We start from the raw sequence: 16,080 nt of genomic DNA on the forward strand, positions 1-16,080 counted from the left end.
TGTCACTACTACATATTAAGAAATTGGAGTCTGTATTATTTAAAGTGCCATGCATAATTAGGGTGCTATGAAATGAATCTCATGTCCAGGAACATGGTATGGGGCTTGTGAGGGGCTGGGATGTATGAGGTGGTGTGGGTGTTTGCATGGATGGCAGTGTGAGGGTGTTGTGGGTGCATGTGTATGGTGGGATGTGCATGTGGGACTCACCCTATAAACATACACACACTGCCCCTGCCTGCACACACACAGACATTGCCCCTGCCTGCACACACACACGGCGTGTACCTACTGGCAGGGCCCCATACTCCCTGGTCTGGCAATGCAGCTGGGAGCCACATGGTGCCAGGGCAGAGTGGGAGCAGGAAGACAGTGAAATGGCTGGCGGTGGGGCAGGACTGGGCTCCTCTGTTCTTCTGAGGGCTCCCCGTGGGTCCTACTGCCCCTGTCTGCTGTCAGCTTTGACAGGCAGCCAGAAGCAAATACATATTAAATTACTCATTTTTAGGGTCCACGTGGGCCAGAAGAATGTCCTGGAAGGGTAAATCCAGCCTGTGGGCCTTATTTTGCCCACTCCTGAGCTAGAGTTAAAAGCAGCCTGCAAGTCTGTGAAATAGGAACTACATTACCAGGAGCAGTTAACACTGCAGAATTGCAAAACAAAGGATAGTTTGATTAGTGGAAACATTAAAGACCATTAAACATGAGAAAGGGTCATTAATATCTGTAGAATGGAGAATTTAGATGGAATCAGGTGTATTATAATGAGCCTGGACCTCAACTGACTCCCTTAGTTCTGCCTGAATAGAAATGCTACTGTCACTGCCAGGCAGTTGGTTTTAAACTTTGAGTGGAGCAGGAATCAAAGATGGTACAATTGCACAATTGCACCCCCTCCCCCCACCCATCTGCCCTTGTCTAAGGCTATTTAGAACTAGTAACAGAGATGAACATCTCTGTCTCCCACTTCCTTATCTCTGCATTTTTATTTAATGGACTTTTGGATTTTTAGACTCTGCTACTTCTGAATCTGTTTATTGGTCTTAAAGTATTTACCTTAAGTCCGTTCAGAATGCATATGTTCTGGGTGTGTCTACACATCTCCCTACAGTGATGTAGTGACACACTACATCGCCATATGGTGCACTACAGCAACATAGTGATCACATGGGTCTACACGTGATTGGCAGCTACATTGCCATAGTGGCAAAATCTAACTGCTCTGCAGACATGGCGTAGTATGGGCAGTTACTGCGCTGTGCTTTAGTACTTCCAAAAGTACCATAGCAATGTCTCCATACAGTGATGTGTAGATGCACCCTGTGGGGAGTCAGTTTGGACTACAGGGTTTATGGCTATCAGGAAAAAAAAGCAGGCATTATGGGCAAAGACAAAAGCAGTTATGGGGAGTATCTGAATACTAAATAACCATTTATAACATTTGTTTTATAATATTTATTTATATTTGAACCTAACTTCCTTAAGGATATAATTCATATTTACTAGAGAGATAAATATCCTGTCCCCAGTCTGGTCAAACACCAAAGCAAAAATTATTCCACGCAAAAACTATGTTAATTTCAGATCCCTCAGATCAAGTACGTACAATAAGAGCTAGGTTGGGCCATAAATAAGTTGCTGTGCTGCAGGTGTTATCACAAGGAAGTGAAGTTGCTATTGCAGTACATTGTTTTTTGAAACATACAATTTCATGTAAACAAGTTTTGTGTTATATACAGCCTTATATACCCTCTTCTGTTTTAATGGTCTTACTTCAAAAAAGAGAAAGGCCAGAGAACATAAATTATTAAAACCATCAGTGGAAATTCTACTCGAGAAGAAATTAAAAAGACGGACTCTGCCCCTGACCGAGTCCCAGTATACCACTTTAATGGTAAAAGAGCCTAAAACAATCTGGAAAAGAACTCCAGAAGCATGATAAGGTTGTTGTTTTTTTCTTTTTGTACTCTCTGGTCTGATCATAAACAGTTCCACCCATGATTTATTCATGGCAAATAATTTACTAATTTTGACATTCTTCTTGACATGCATTAGCTAATCATTGTTACCATTATTTGACCTTATTTACAGAAGGTTGCAATCTTTTACAGCTTCCTGCAAGTTTTTTAATACATTTTTCATGGACACTTTTTTTGTTGTACCATAGGCTTTATCTGCAAGCATTTTGAGTAGTCAGTATCTGAGAAGTGCTTGATTAGTTGGAGTTCATCAGATAAACAGTGACAGTTTCTATTCAGTGACTGGATGGGTGAACAACTATGCACAGAAATATCAGCAAAGTTTTCACTAATATATGTTTACATGTCTCTGAAATTTGTTTCCCTGAGCCGTTAATGCTAGCAAAATTCAGGCAGTTATTTAAAGGTTCTAAATGGAGTATGAACAAGGATGCAATTAATTTAGAAAGTTAAAGCATTGTTTGAAATACAGTTGCACTATCTGTTCAGCTGTCATGGCAGGGTGTCTAGTTAGATGACTGTGCAGGAAGACTGAAGCCCAGTGGGCCATACAGAGATTTCTAGTTCACAAAGGAATAACTTACATTGGTTTTCTATCTCTGGCTCAAGATAGATATTGTGTTTTCAGACTCACCAGGGCCTTCATGCTTATTATTTGTTAAGCACTAGGAAGCACAGGTCTCAACAGCTAACACACTCAAAACTTTTAGGACCAGATCATTAATTAGTGCAAATGTGCACAACTACATTGCAGCTACACCAATTTATATCAGCTGAAGATCTGGCCCTAAGCATTAAGTATATAATTTTGTGTCCAAACTAACAAGGGAATGAAACACTACAATTCTGTTGTGTGGAAGAAATATAGTAGTGAAATATCTAGCCCATAGGAAAGATGATGATGAGAGAAGTGGGTCTAATTCTTCCAACCCTGACCGGTTTTAGAACAAATAAGCTTTGTTGTTATTGACCTAAATTATCAAACGTGTATCAATGCCTTTTCAGGTAATTTTTTTCTTCTTACCTAAAAAACTCAGCATAGCAAGAAGGTGCTTTGTAAACACACAGCTGAATTCCCCAAGGTAAATTCCAAATATATAATCACTGTTACGGGAGATACAACCATCAGAGTTTTCAGGCAATTGTGAGAAGCCACAGCTGGTTCTGGCTGGATTATGTGCTAGTCATATGCAAGGCTTGGTATAGCATGATTCAAACCAGAAAAGTTGAACCAAGGGTAAAAAAAAGGAGAGGGAAATAAAGAATGGACAAATTATATGGTTCCCCTTTAAAAATATAATGAAAAAAAATTCCTGAATACATTTCTAAATTGTAATTCAATTACAGTGAATCATGGCTGTTCTTATTTATTTGTATTCCTCTTTGGCTCTCTGTCTTGGCCCTTGCTATAAAGAAAAGTGGTTGTTAGCTCCAAATCATTGCATAACCAAGTAGTAAAGCATACTGAAATCCTGAAAATCTTTAAAAGATTTATTGCAAGTGATTGAACATTATGCAGCAAGAAAACTACTGCTTTTCATAGCCAAAAAAACTAAAAGTAAGCTATTTTCTTTTCATCAATGCTACGTATGTTGGGTCACATCATCCCTCTCTTTTCACCCTTGAATAATTATTTACCATTTTTTCTTGCTCCTAGTCTTTAAACGTTCATCTGGTTTAGTAGATTATTTTTATTCTGTTTTTTTAATTCCCCTTGAGAAGACCTGAGCATGTAGTCACAGTTACTTTTTAGTAACAAATGACAAGTTCTTGTAATCTGTGTGCTATTAAATGTGATATACAGTACCTTTTTATATAGTGAAAAAAGAGCATTCAACACATAGGAACCTGGGGAAAAATATGAAGTACTTCAGCCCTGTCCTGATGTTGTGCCTTTTACTGAAGTCAGTGGACATTTCACTCACAAAAATTCTCAGAATGGGGCTCATTAAGAGCTGGATTGTGCAATCTGTATTTGTGAAAAATAGTACTTATTAACATGAGCATGGGTTGCACAATATAGCCCTACATGTGTTATAAGGTATGTTTATAGGAGAATAAGCCACGTTTCCTCAGCTGTTCTACACGATTCCCCAAGGCTGTCATAAAGACCTCCTTTTCCTACAGGGACTGGCCTGCACTTTAGAATAATATGCGTACACTCAAACATACAGAAATTAGCTGGTCATCTGCAATTTTTTACCTTTCCATAACGTCTTTCACCCAGTGGTAGCTGGGGTGCATAAGAATTCAAGCATTATCCTATTATTCTCAAGTCAAATAATTAAGAATTATTATTCTGTTATCTTACTACCACTGTGACATGGGATAGCCGTTCATGACTGCAAGGTAACATTGTTGCCAGTAACTTTATTAACTCTTCTGCATCTGAAAAGGCAATGGTATTTTAAAGATTCATTCAACTATATGCATCGCTGCTTCTGTCCTGTCTAGCAGAGAAGAAGATAAAGGCAGCACCCCTGAAAACTCAGCTGTATGGGCAATTGAGCTCAGACAGAGATGTGATTTAGAAATAGATCAGCAGATATTGACTGCTAGAGGGATTATATACCTTGTGAGGAAGACCACAGACCCCCAGGTATGGGAGGAAGATGTCTGGATAGACTGAGAGTTCACTGTACAAGCTGAAAGAAATGCCTGTCTAGTGGACCTGCAAAGTTTTTGACAATCTAGAAGTTGTAGTCAAACACTGTAGGACTTTGTAACCACTTCACCTCTTTATGCCTTGGTTTTCCCACGTGTAAAATGGAGACTATGACCCTGATCCATTTCACAGGGATGCTGTAAAGCTTATTTCACTCATTAATATTTTTAAAACTCTTTGTGATCCCTATAGAAATGGCTCTGTACAAGTGATTTATTAACCATTCAGAATCACTCCTTGCTTCTAACCTTTTAGGCATTAATAGTTGCCAACAACAAAAGTAAAATGTAAATACAAGGAGCCATTAAGATTATGGTGGGTTTTTAGTTTCTGAAACTGAATTGAACAAAGCAATTCTAGAACATATATTTCTTGGACAAATGTTTCCTGCCATTACCTTTTTTAGAGTAGTGCACCGTGCCTTTTGGATCTCACCTATCTGAAGCATATGTATGAGCACTGTGAAGTTTAAGTCAGTACAAAGAACTTCAGAACCCTATAACAGCAGCAGTCCCATTCTTGATGTATATTTTTGAGAGAAAGGAAAGAAAAAAAAATCATTCTTTTTAAGGTACCGCCCCTGCCAGCGTGTCTTGGATATCCAATATAAGCAAGATCTCTCGCATCTTTAATTCACTGATTGAACCTTAGCTCCTGATTTACAAGCACAGAAAGAGGAGACGGATCATAACAACAGTTCCTAGAACCAAAGGGTCTGAAAGAAAGGTATGTAAGCAAATATATTTGGGGGTACATCTTTATTAATCAACTAGGCAAATGGAGCAACCAGTGCATCAGAAAACTATTCTCTTTTTATTGCCCTTATGTGAATACTGCAGTACCAAGATCCCTCAAGGCAACAGCACCTCCTCTGCTGTGGTGTACTTAAATATTTTCTTAAAGAAAGATAAATATATACCAATACCAGAGCCTTAAAATCTAAATTACCTATGAAGTTTCAGATACATCAAAGGATTTAGCTAAGTCAGTTTCCATTGAATTACTGTGAATTTTCCTGCATTGAGAAAAGCCAGCACTTCCAAACTTGCTACAAGCACACACTTCAAATCTAGGATGAAAGTATATATTTTTATAATGGGAATCAATTAAAAGAGCCATATAAAATTCCTCTCACTCATTCACCTGATAGGAGTAATGTTTTTGACAGTCAAGTGGATATTTTTCCTGCATTGCTAAATTACTTTGAAACCTTGCACTGCTGGAGTTGTCTCAGACTATTCTAGCAGATACTCAGGATATGGTATACATTTGCTGAGCCAGCCAAGCCAAAAACAGGAAGGCAGAAAAATTGTATTTTAAACATCAAATTTATGTAGTAATTATTTTTAAAAATAATAATCATAGTAGTCAACTGAGAGGTGAAGGCTACCCCCAGTTTTTCAGTCTAAAATGTGTGATAATGAAGAGCAGAAATACCGGTATAATGAAAACATTCATTCCTCAGTGCGTCATTGATGGGATGGACAGCCTGTTTTCTCTCCTTATTTTGAGAAATCAGACAGTTTCCAAAGATTTGGAGAGCTGAGATTTGTAGGCATCTTAATATTCAGTATATTGTACGCAGCTGAGTTTTATCTCAGACTGGTCTCATCAAGTCACATGAAAAGGGGACCATTTCTTCACAGGCAAAGGAGAATTAAAGCTTTGCTTTCTTTTTCAGAACTCTCTAACTTCGTTAAACTCTAAATTGTTTTCTTAGCTATTTCTGAAATTCTGTTTCCCTTTACCAGAACAGCAGACTTTTATAAATATTGCCACTGTAATAGTTCAAACTTAAAACAAGAGGGATTTTAATGAAGTGTGTAGTATTTGGAAACCTATAAAAACGAATGCACTAACAAGGACCAGAACAGGGGGGTTTTGGCATGTGGGAAAATTAAAAGGTATCACTTCTTATTGGGAAAAGTCCCAGTACAAACAAATTTTGAACATAATGCTTGATTTAATATTTTTAAAAACTAAGATACTTTGCACACCCAAGGCAATGTTGAAGAAAAGTATTACAACAATAGAATTATTTTTGGCAAGTACCTGAGGTATTGAACAAAGCAAGCAAGGTAGAGTTGGTGGGGTGAGGGTGGTTAAGAAACTAGATCTGCAGTCTGGGTTTGAAGTGGAGCTGAACTTTTCATTTTACTGATGTAAAAAATTAAACAAGGTGATAGATTCTTGAATTCATATAAGTTCAGCTTCTTTTTGGGACATCATGTAAATTTCAAAAAGTGGTGGAATTCATCTTCTAAAGAAACATTAGGGAAGTACCTTTTTGGTATGAAATATAAATGGGGGGAAAGGAGGATTAACCGAGCATTATTGCATATTAAAAAATATTCTCATGTTTAATTCCAAAATGTGCATACATATACAGTAGATATACTTTAAAAATTCTACCAAGCTTCAGTGAGTATTGCATAATCAAGACTCAGCAATATCTTTTAAACTGTGTCAGTTCTCTCAAATGTAATAACATTCTTATGTATCACTACCATACACTTCAGACATATTTAATTTAAATGTTGATTTTCTATTAATCAAACTGATCAATTAAAGATTCGAATTTAAATTTAAAAAATAACATGGGAATTCATTATTCTTTTTTTGATTATCCATGGTCCAAAAGAACTTTACAAGCTGTTGTTCTATAGATAATAGATGTAGAGGACAAATTTAAATCCTATACTATGTGTTAACCACCCACTGATCAGAAGTTTGTCAAGTACCATGGACTTAAAAATTTCTTTCCCATGAAAGCCTCCATTCCAAAGGTCTAGTCATGGAAACATGCACAAGTAACTTTATAGACGAGTAATGTTACACAAAAATAGTGTGGTCAACAAGACTATTAACATGAACTAAGATTCTCACAAGCCTGAGTCTTCTGATGGGCAGACCCTAAACAAGCATGAGAAATGACATATCTACAGAATGTCAGTGGTGATATTAGAAATGCCTCTTACTAGTTAATGATCATTCTTTTGTTGGTTCTCTCCTCTACCTTCAAGATTATCTAAGTACTCACGACTACCTGCTGTTCCTTTGCTGCCCCAGTAAAAGTAGAAATGTGTTCTCCATTTACACTGCGCCGTACATACAGACTTATTATTAGAGGAAAAACCATTGACTAGATATCCACAAGAAATTTGCCAATGATTCCAAAGGGAACAGGATCATACTGCATGAGCATGTAAAATTGGAAATATCGATAGTCTAGTTAATGTTTGCCTTGAATCGAATCTCATCCCACTGAACTCTAAAACCTAATGGGTAAAATTAGTTGCTGGTAAGTAAACTATCATCATCATCATTACTAAATAAACCCATTAAGAGTTGGTATGGATTTGTTTGCAGTTCTTCCCTATGCTAACACAATATTCCATTAAATACAGTTTCTATTTCAGACATTTGACATCTACTGTAATTCCATTATATGAACATTCTGTGCTTATTTCTTTTTGCTGATGAATAAAGAGTTTAAACAACAAACAAACCAAAAATGAATGTATCACTTTAACCCCACTGTCTTTCAGGGGCATGTGACCTTATTTTTTTTCCCTGTTGTTCTGATTTGCAGTTTCCTTCCATGACAATTTCAGACATTTTCTCTCCTTAGAAGATGAAGGGTAACTCACCTTATAAATTTCATACTAGTAAAAAGGAATAATAAAATCTGTGATAATCATAATTCTAGCATCAGTCTAATTTACCAGCTGGACAATGTTACATCCTTTTATTATTTCCTGTTTCTTGAATGAGGCAGTAAATCTAGGGCTGACCTGCAGCCACATTCAGATTTTACTGACACACACTACAGTTAACAAAAATAAATTTTCTCTTTCTTTCTTTCCAAGATGATGATGATAAACCGTTAAAAATCACGCTTTTTAAACCACATAAATGCAAAGACAGGATCTAACAAACTGATTTAAAAGATTTAATCAAAAATACTGTAAGTACTTACCATTTTTCTACTCAAAATCGTAAATCAGATCATATTCTCTTCGTGTGGATCATTTCAGACAAGCCCTTTTTCCAGAAGTAATTGGAACTTCTGGAAGTTTCTCTGAACTTCACCCAGTTCCATCCAATCTTCCTAGGCATAATTAACTACTGCTCCAGTTTTGTACCAGTGTAACTTTACAGCATTAACTGAAAAAGGAGCACACATTGCCTTCCGTGCCTGGGCTCCTTTGCAGAAACTAAACTGTTTAGACAATATCTGATTGTGATCTTCCACCTGTTTCATTATTCTATTTTGAATTACATTTCAACCAGTTTTTAAGGTGTTGAAATATGGTTTATTGGTGTGTAATAGCCTTGCATCTTACATAAGAGTCTTTTCTAAATATTGGTATAATGTTTTGCTATTTTTCCAGTCTGGTAAAGAAGCTGTTTTTAATGGGAGATTGTATATTTGTGTTAGCAGCTCAACCACTTCATATTTAAATTTCCAGATCCAGCCATATTGCAGAAGTGTAAAAGCACCTTCTCTGAAGACTTTTGTACTGGATTTAAGGCTGTTTCTAATAGGAGAGAAAATTCTTAGAGGAAATGGGTTCTTATTTTTTCCCCAGTTTTGGACAAAAATAATTACACTGATCCTCTTAGGAATGAGCAGGGAGGACCAATCCTGCACAAATGTATACTGAACAACAACTTCCTTATCATTCAAATTTTCTTATGGTAAATTTCTTTACCAGTACTAATGAACCAAAGGAAGAAGCAGAGCTCAGTCATGTTCCCATTTGAACCAGTGAGTTTTGTAGTTCCTTGTATCTGGAACATGAGTCAGACAGGAATACAGAGATAAAAGTCTTCACTTTTTTGAGAGCGGACTATCTTCTGACTGTTCATGTGAACTGTGAATCTGAATGCAATGCTCATCTAATTTAGCTTTTAACCTCTGAGGCATGGGCTCTTTCTTCTTCTGTTTCCATTATGGAAAAAACATTATTTGCTAGTTAACAAAGGCAAAAAATATTTGTTAAAACCCTACGGTAGAGTAAATAGAGAAATTTGCATTTAATCCATTACCTAATAGAGGTCAACTCTAGGTAAACTATTTTGAGTACATTAGGATTTTAACACAAAAGACAATGAGGGTTAAATAAAAAACCTTTTGACCAAATGAAAACAATCCAGTTTTGTACAACAAAAACCATATTGAGGATACTCAATAAAAAGCAGCAATTCCTGAAAAAAATCTTAAAATAGAGTCCAGTTTGAAAATGTTTTTTCAACTGAGTCCAGCTACAAGCACTGTTCATACATTTTTTTTGAAGCTTTCAAAAAAATAGTAAAATCTGCAAATGAGCAGATGAAGGCTCTAATACATTCCCCAACATGTTATAGTTCTGGCCTACAATTATGAATTAGATTCTTTCTCCCCTAAAATCAATGAGAAACCAGTGAGAGGAGACTTTTTGCTCCATATCCCATAAAAAGCAGCTATTCTTATCCCATCACCTGGAGTAGATTTTTAAACTCCTATGTCAATCAGTGGATTAATTGTTTTGTTTACCATTTTTGTTCTCTTCCACCAATCTCGGCCACTCTCAGCAATACCCACCTCTGTCCCTATCCTTTGGATTTAAATTTCTTTATTCTATTCTGTTTAGTACCCCTGCTCTCTACAAGTCCATTCATACCATCTGATAAAATAGCCTGGGGGCCTATGGAAAGGTCATGTCACTCTGAAAGAGTGGTCCAGAGGTCAGCAGCCTATGGCCAATGGCCATATCTGGTCTGTGAAGCCATTAGATCTGGCCTGCTCCCATTGGGCTTCAGCAACATTCAGTGGCTTGAACTTCTCCTGTGCTGTGGCAGAGATAAGTGGCCACCAGTTCCTAATGCTTGCCTACCAACTTCTAACCTGCACTGGGTCATTCTGGCTCACAGGCTGCTGACTACTGAGATAGTTTATAAAGTGTCACCCTGCCCTGCCTTCTGTCTAACTTCAGGCTAACATGGCTAGCCATTCCTAGGGTAATAAAGGGTGGTTATAAAATAGGATCTCCAACTAGAAACTCTACTAGCTGACATGGACAATTAATAGCAAGGAGGTTAGTTGTCATAAAGTGTGAACAAGATACCATCCCTAAACAGGCATTTACTGTAGTGTTATAAGGTGCAGACACACAGTATTTACAACAGTATAATCTGCTTTTATACCAATGTAAGAGTGGAGTAAATATACAATATACAACCTTGAGTGTGAAGTCACTGGATATAAATTACATGGGTGTATAAGCTATGTGTTTGCAGCTTTAGGTATTCCATCTCTGGTTGTCCTTTGTTCAATGAAAACAGACTATTATCAACTTTTCCACTACCTACTACTGAGGTGCTATAATACTGCCTATTGTAGCTGTCACCAGCCATGATAACAATGTGAGGGCAAGGGAAGGGGAAGGTGGAGTGGAGGGTGCAAAAATAGCATCCATACTGGCCCGGCTGCCACTGCCAACACTGGCAGCCCAGTTGCAGATGTTGTCCTGTGCATCGCTACTGCCCAGGGCACAGAACTGCTCAGTGACATTTCTACAAATACTGATCATCCCTAATGGCTTCCTATTTTTCAAGAAACAATGCGTAAGAGGCATCAGAGTTTATCCTGTTATCTGAAACTGAAACAATTTACTATTGTTACTATAACTACTATATTACAGGCTAAGAAAGAAAAAAAATGCATTTAAAACAATTTTGTATCAACTTCAGAGACCTTTTGTTTGCAAATCCATCTCAAATTCAAATGTTTGAATAATAACTCCCATACTCTGAAACAACAGTTCTGAGAGGCTGGAACTGCCCCATTCATCTCAACAGGGAATTAGAAGTAAACTCTAATGATGCTAGTTAAAATGCCAGCAGATTAAACTTGTGTCATTACCCTATTCTGGAACGTTTTCAGAAATTACTGCCTTTATATAACATTGCAATATATTTATTAAACTTTTGTGAAATGTCTATCTTGGGCTAAATTTTGTTTCCTAGCAATGGTTATATGTAAACCTGAAATAACTCAATTACTTGTTAACAGTAATAACTCAATTACTCCAAACCAGTGCTGTAGCAACGAAGTTTGGCACTCGGGACAAAAGCTGCAGTGGCAGCCCATCCTCACCCTGTGCACAGATCTGGGGGGCACATGCCCCCCCATGATTGCCTGGGAGTACACACAGCGGTGGGAGCCACCCTTCCTCCATCACTGGACCCCCCTAAGTGAGCCACTTGTGGCTCCATCCTATGCCCCACCCCAGTTAGGCAGCACCTGTTGGTGCCCCTTCACTCCAGCGCCCAGGACAGTCACCCCGCTCACCACCCCCAACACCCCCCAGCTATGGCACTGCTCCAAACCTATGCTTCTGCAGCAGACAGCATTTCTGATTTAGCAAAGTATACAAGGAAATACTTAATTCTAAGCAGTTACCTAAACCAGCTAGCTTCAATCTACTATTCACAGACTTAAGGTAAGGCAGGTACTTATCCACTTTGTTGATTTGGAGTCCAGTGCAAAATGTAACCTTATATCTTTGGATACCTTCCATTCATTGCAGTTTCCTAATTTATATCTGTTTCACAAAACAAAGGGGAAAGGGATAAGAAGAGAGAATTCAGGATTTAGATGAGAAAATCAGTTTGCTGCTGCTTTTGCTAAGGTTATAGGGCTAGTACTGACTGCCCTTATAAGCCACCCTTTGAGTAATGCACAGATTTTAGGAAATCAGCTGTGACAGGCATTTGGGAGGATTACAAACAAAAGATCTGCAACCCCCCCAAAAATGATAATCTGCTAGAAAAGCATAGCCTGGCCTGTTTTAGAGTCCTTACAAAATTGAGTCTGCTTATAAAAAAAATGGAAATTAAAAAGTTAAACCTTTTCGAATTGTAATAACACTGTAAATGACAGCATAGGTAATCTATCACAAAATTCCACTGGTACCTGGCTTCCATAGCCATTCCTCAATACACATGTTCATTTATTACTTATTTATTAGGGAAAGAAAAGAGGTAATATTCTGTTTCCACCTTTGCTACTTTAAAAGTTCTCCAATATAGAGGGTTTTGTCTTTTGTTCAAACTCCAAAACAGAAAATCCTAAACTGCTAAACTGATTAATCCATTTTTTTCTTTAACAGCCAAATAATATTTGATTGTAAACGAGTTCTGAGATCTGGAAAGGGAGTGCAAGTTTTATAAATCCCTAGTGATCTGCATACAGAAGGAAAAAGGGACATGATTCTATTTCATATGACACATTTCATTCTACGTTGCTCAGTTTACTTTTTTCTCTTTTTTTTTTTAAATAAGGATGGCTCAGCATGGAAAGTTAGGGCTAGCTCCTTCACCCAGTGAAGCCAGTGGGTGTTTTGCCACTGATTTCAGGATGTCCCTCTTGGTCCCCAATCCTGCAGCTATTTGCAGTCTTTTCATATGCGCAGAGCTGAATCGATAAAGCATAAGAAATTGATGCCATACAGTGGCCCTAAATCAGCAGACAAGAAGTAATAATACACTTTTAATGTATACAGCTAAACTCTGGAAATTAAGAAGGGAAAACTCAAACTAATCAAAATATTTCTTAACTACAGACTCTTACATCTAAGATCTCATGAAATTTAGTACCACGTGTCATAAATAGTCTGAACAAACAAACTATTTCTGTACATTTGCATATCAGTGTCATTAAAATATTTTCTCCAGGTATCGCTATTTTTGCCAAGTTAGCTAATGACTGGCACCATCCTGCCCACCCTTATAAAGGCAAAATACTCTCTTTATAATTAGCTGTATTTTTCCCTAAGGACAGTAGACCTGATTCCACAAACCTTCTGCATACATCATACCAATCTGAGTGAGTAAGAATTCCATAAACAGAAAATTTGCAGGATTGGGTCCTAAACAAGAACTACTGGACTTGGTACTTTTTTATTCACAGGCCTTTTTAGTTGTTCTCTCACATAATGATTCTGCATTGTCAGAACAAAAACATCCAATCCTGTTCTCACTAAAGTCAACGGAAGATTTCTCTAAAATATGCTGAATCAGGCCCTAGTCTGCCACTTTCTCCTTTCAAAAGAGGGGAGAAGGGGAGACAAATCCATAGAATAGGTGCAGGTTAACATCAGTAAATAAATAAATAACCACTGGCGCAACAGAAGAAAAAGTACTGTGGAAATAACAGACTCTCTCTCCCAGGTAGTACCCTGTCAGTTAGAATACAGCAAATGCTTCTGCATGGCTTTCAGTAAGGAGGTGATACTTGGAGGCAGGCTTCTCAGCAGTCAAAGGGGAGTAGGAACAACTCCAAGAGCTTTGCCCATACTCTCTACACATCAGCAAGACAAGGAAGACAAGCTGCTTTGATTTCCGTTACAGTCTGGTGAATAGAACAACCACTTACTATTTAGGTAGGATAAAAATGGTTAAACTTCTTCTATAGGATGTTTGGTTTCCACCTTCTCATTTGGACTTAAAGAAAACATTGTGTTTTAATTCTAGGCCACGGAAAATTATTCTTTTATTTTTTCTCTATCCAGTCCCAAATAACTTTCTGAATGGGTAAAACCTATAAAGTTTAAAAACTCCCTTGGAGTAAGATCTGAACTTTATATCATTTTGCATCTATTTGTTCCAATTGCATGCATCTGATATAAAATATATTTTCCATATCTAATGTAATATCGCTTTTTGATTTCTAAATGTAGCCTGCAGTTAATTATTCAAGATTTTGTTTTAGGTTTTTTCTTTACTTCATTATGTTCTTATTTTTCCATTTATCTCAAAAAGTTTGACCAGTGTTTTACAAAACAAAATTTATCATATTTTTCATTATTTTTATGCACAATTTTATTGTGGTATTTATTGTCTTAGAGCACATTTTCAACTGCTATGTCTTTGAACATTAAGATCAGTGAGGCCACTTGTATGCTAATTGAATTAGTATTTTTTTAATTAAACATGTTTAAATAATTGTTTTTAAATATAATTTTAATCTGTGTGAGTTTTTCTGAAATAGTGGTTAATGGCTTTATTTTTAGGTTATTGTTTCTCTTCATACTTTGGGTGCTAATAAAAATAATATTTTGTTTCTTCTGCTTTTTTATTACATTAACTAAGCAAGATTTTATTTCTTTTTAATTTTTTTAATCGAAAAGGCTTTCTATATCAGAATTGCTTTTTTAAGTAGAAGTGAGAGGAAAAAAATCAAATGAAAAAATGTTAAATAGTTAATATTCTTACAAAACGATTTTTCATATCGCTTTTCAATTTCAAAACCTTTTCTTCATTCTTTTATCCATATTTATTTTAATTGTAGAATAGGTACACTGATTTTATATTAACTACAAATATATTAATAAATGTCATAATTTCTTCAGTTCAACTCTCATTGTTTTCTGCAGTTGTTTCTGTTTTATGTAACATATACAGAAAGATATTTCTTTCTAATCAATTTTGATATCTGCTTATGATAAAAGCAAAATACACTTTGCATTGTTGAGCAAGGACTGTTTGTTCCTCCTTAGGCATTTTCACAGTTTTAAGTCCTTTAAATAAAGAGCAGCTTTGATTGAAGAGGGCCAGTTTTGACCCTTAGAGACGATTTTACTGAAGATTCTGTGATTCTTTTTACATTTTGCTTGTGTGTGTCCGCATGCACGTGTGTGTTCAGATACAGATATACACATACATATTTTATATATGTGTGTATCTAAAAATATTATAGAACATATATGACCATTGGTGCTGGAATCTCTTCATTTTGTGCATTTCACTGCAATGAACAGATTCCCAGTCCTTGCTCAATAGTAAGCTAACATTTCCTTTTTAGTTTCAGCCTCCTTCTGAAAGAGCATTTGAATTGTTTTAAGCTCCCAGTGTTTACCATCTCAGTTCCATTTCGCTACTCATCTCCCTTTTTTGTCAAGAAAAATAATTTTTTTTCTAATATATTTCAAACCTAAGTTTTGGAAGTTATAGCCCAATCACAAAAGTTCACATACTTGCCTGAAGAATAGTAGGGAAAATTGATATTTTACTTGCCTGTATCAAAATGAATAACTCAAAAAATTATAGAGTATTTTGTCAGACTCTACTAACATTTCTTTCATTAACAAAAGGCAAGCATACTTTGGACAATCAGTGAGATTAAAGATTAATTCTGGAGGTAGAACCAGTCAAGTTATGTAAGCAAAACTACCCCATAAGGATCTTGTAGACTCAGGTCATGGTTGTGTTTGAAACCAAAGTTGAAGATTAAGCCTTTGGTTAATTTAGAATTTATAAACTGGTCAAATAAATAATAATCTTACAGAGGACACATCTACACGTGCAATTAATGCAAAGCAATAGACTCCAGTGCTTATTGCTCCCACTTGCACCATTTGAACATGTGCCTGGAACCTTATCATGTTGAGC

At 36.6% G+C, this 16,080-nt stretch overlaps 1 protein-coding gene and 1 long non-coding RNA gene across 5 annotated transcripts in view; one reads left to right on the forward strand and one right to left on the reverse strand.

Moving 5' to 3' along the window:
- Nucleotides 1–8,736, reverse strand: part of LOC149856559 (uncharacterized) — an 87,250-nt gene extending 78,514 nt beyond the window's left edge. Inside the window, exon 1 of the long non-coding RNA XR_016438388.1 lies at nt 8,624–8,736. This is a non-coding gene — a long non-coding RNA (uncharacterized LOC149856559). The remainder of the gene's footprint in view (nt 1–8,623) is intronic.
- Nucleotides 5,144–16,080, forward strand: part of ASIP (agouti signaling protein) — a 70,609-nt gene continuing 59,672 nt past the window's right edge. For 2 of the 4 annotated variants that reach the window (XM_090020893.1, XM_090020890.1), the window contains exon 1: nt 5,144–5,370. The gene's annotated coding sequence lies outside the window, so the exon portion shown is untranslated. Of the gene's footprint in view, nt 5,371–13,842; nt 14,073–16,080 lie in introns of those variants that run through there. The other 2 variants (XM_090020889.1, XM_090020891.1) reach the window with 2 other exon arrangements.

The sequence above is a fragment of the Crocodylus siamensis genome, chromosome 10, assembly GCF_052110815.1.
Source record: "Crocodylus siamensis isolate JL-2025a chromosome 10, ASM5211081v1, whole genome shotgun sequence".
NCBI lineage: Eukaryota > Metazoa > Chordata > Crocodylia > Crocodylidae > Crocodylus > Crocodylus siamensis.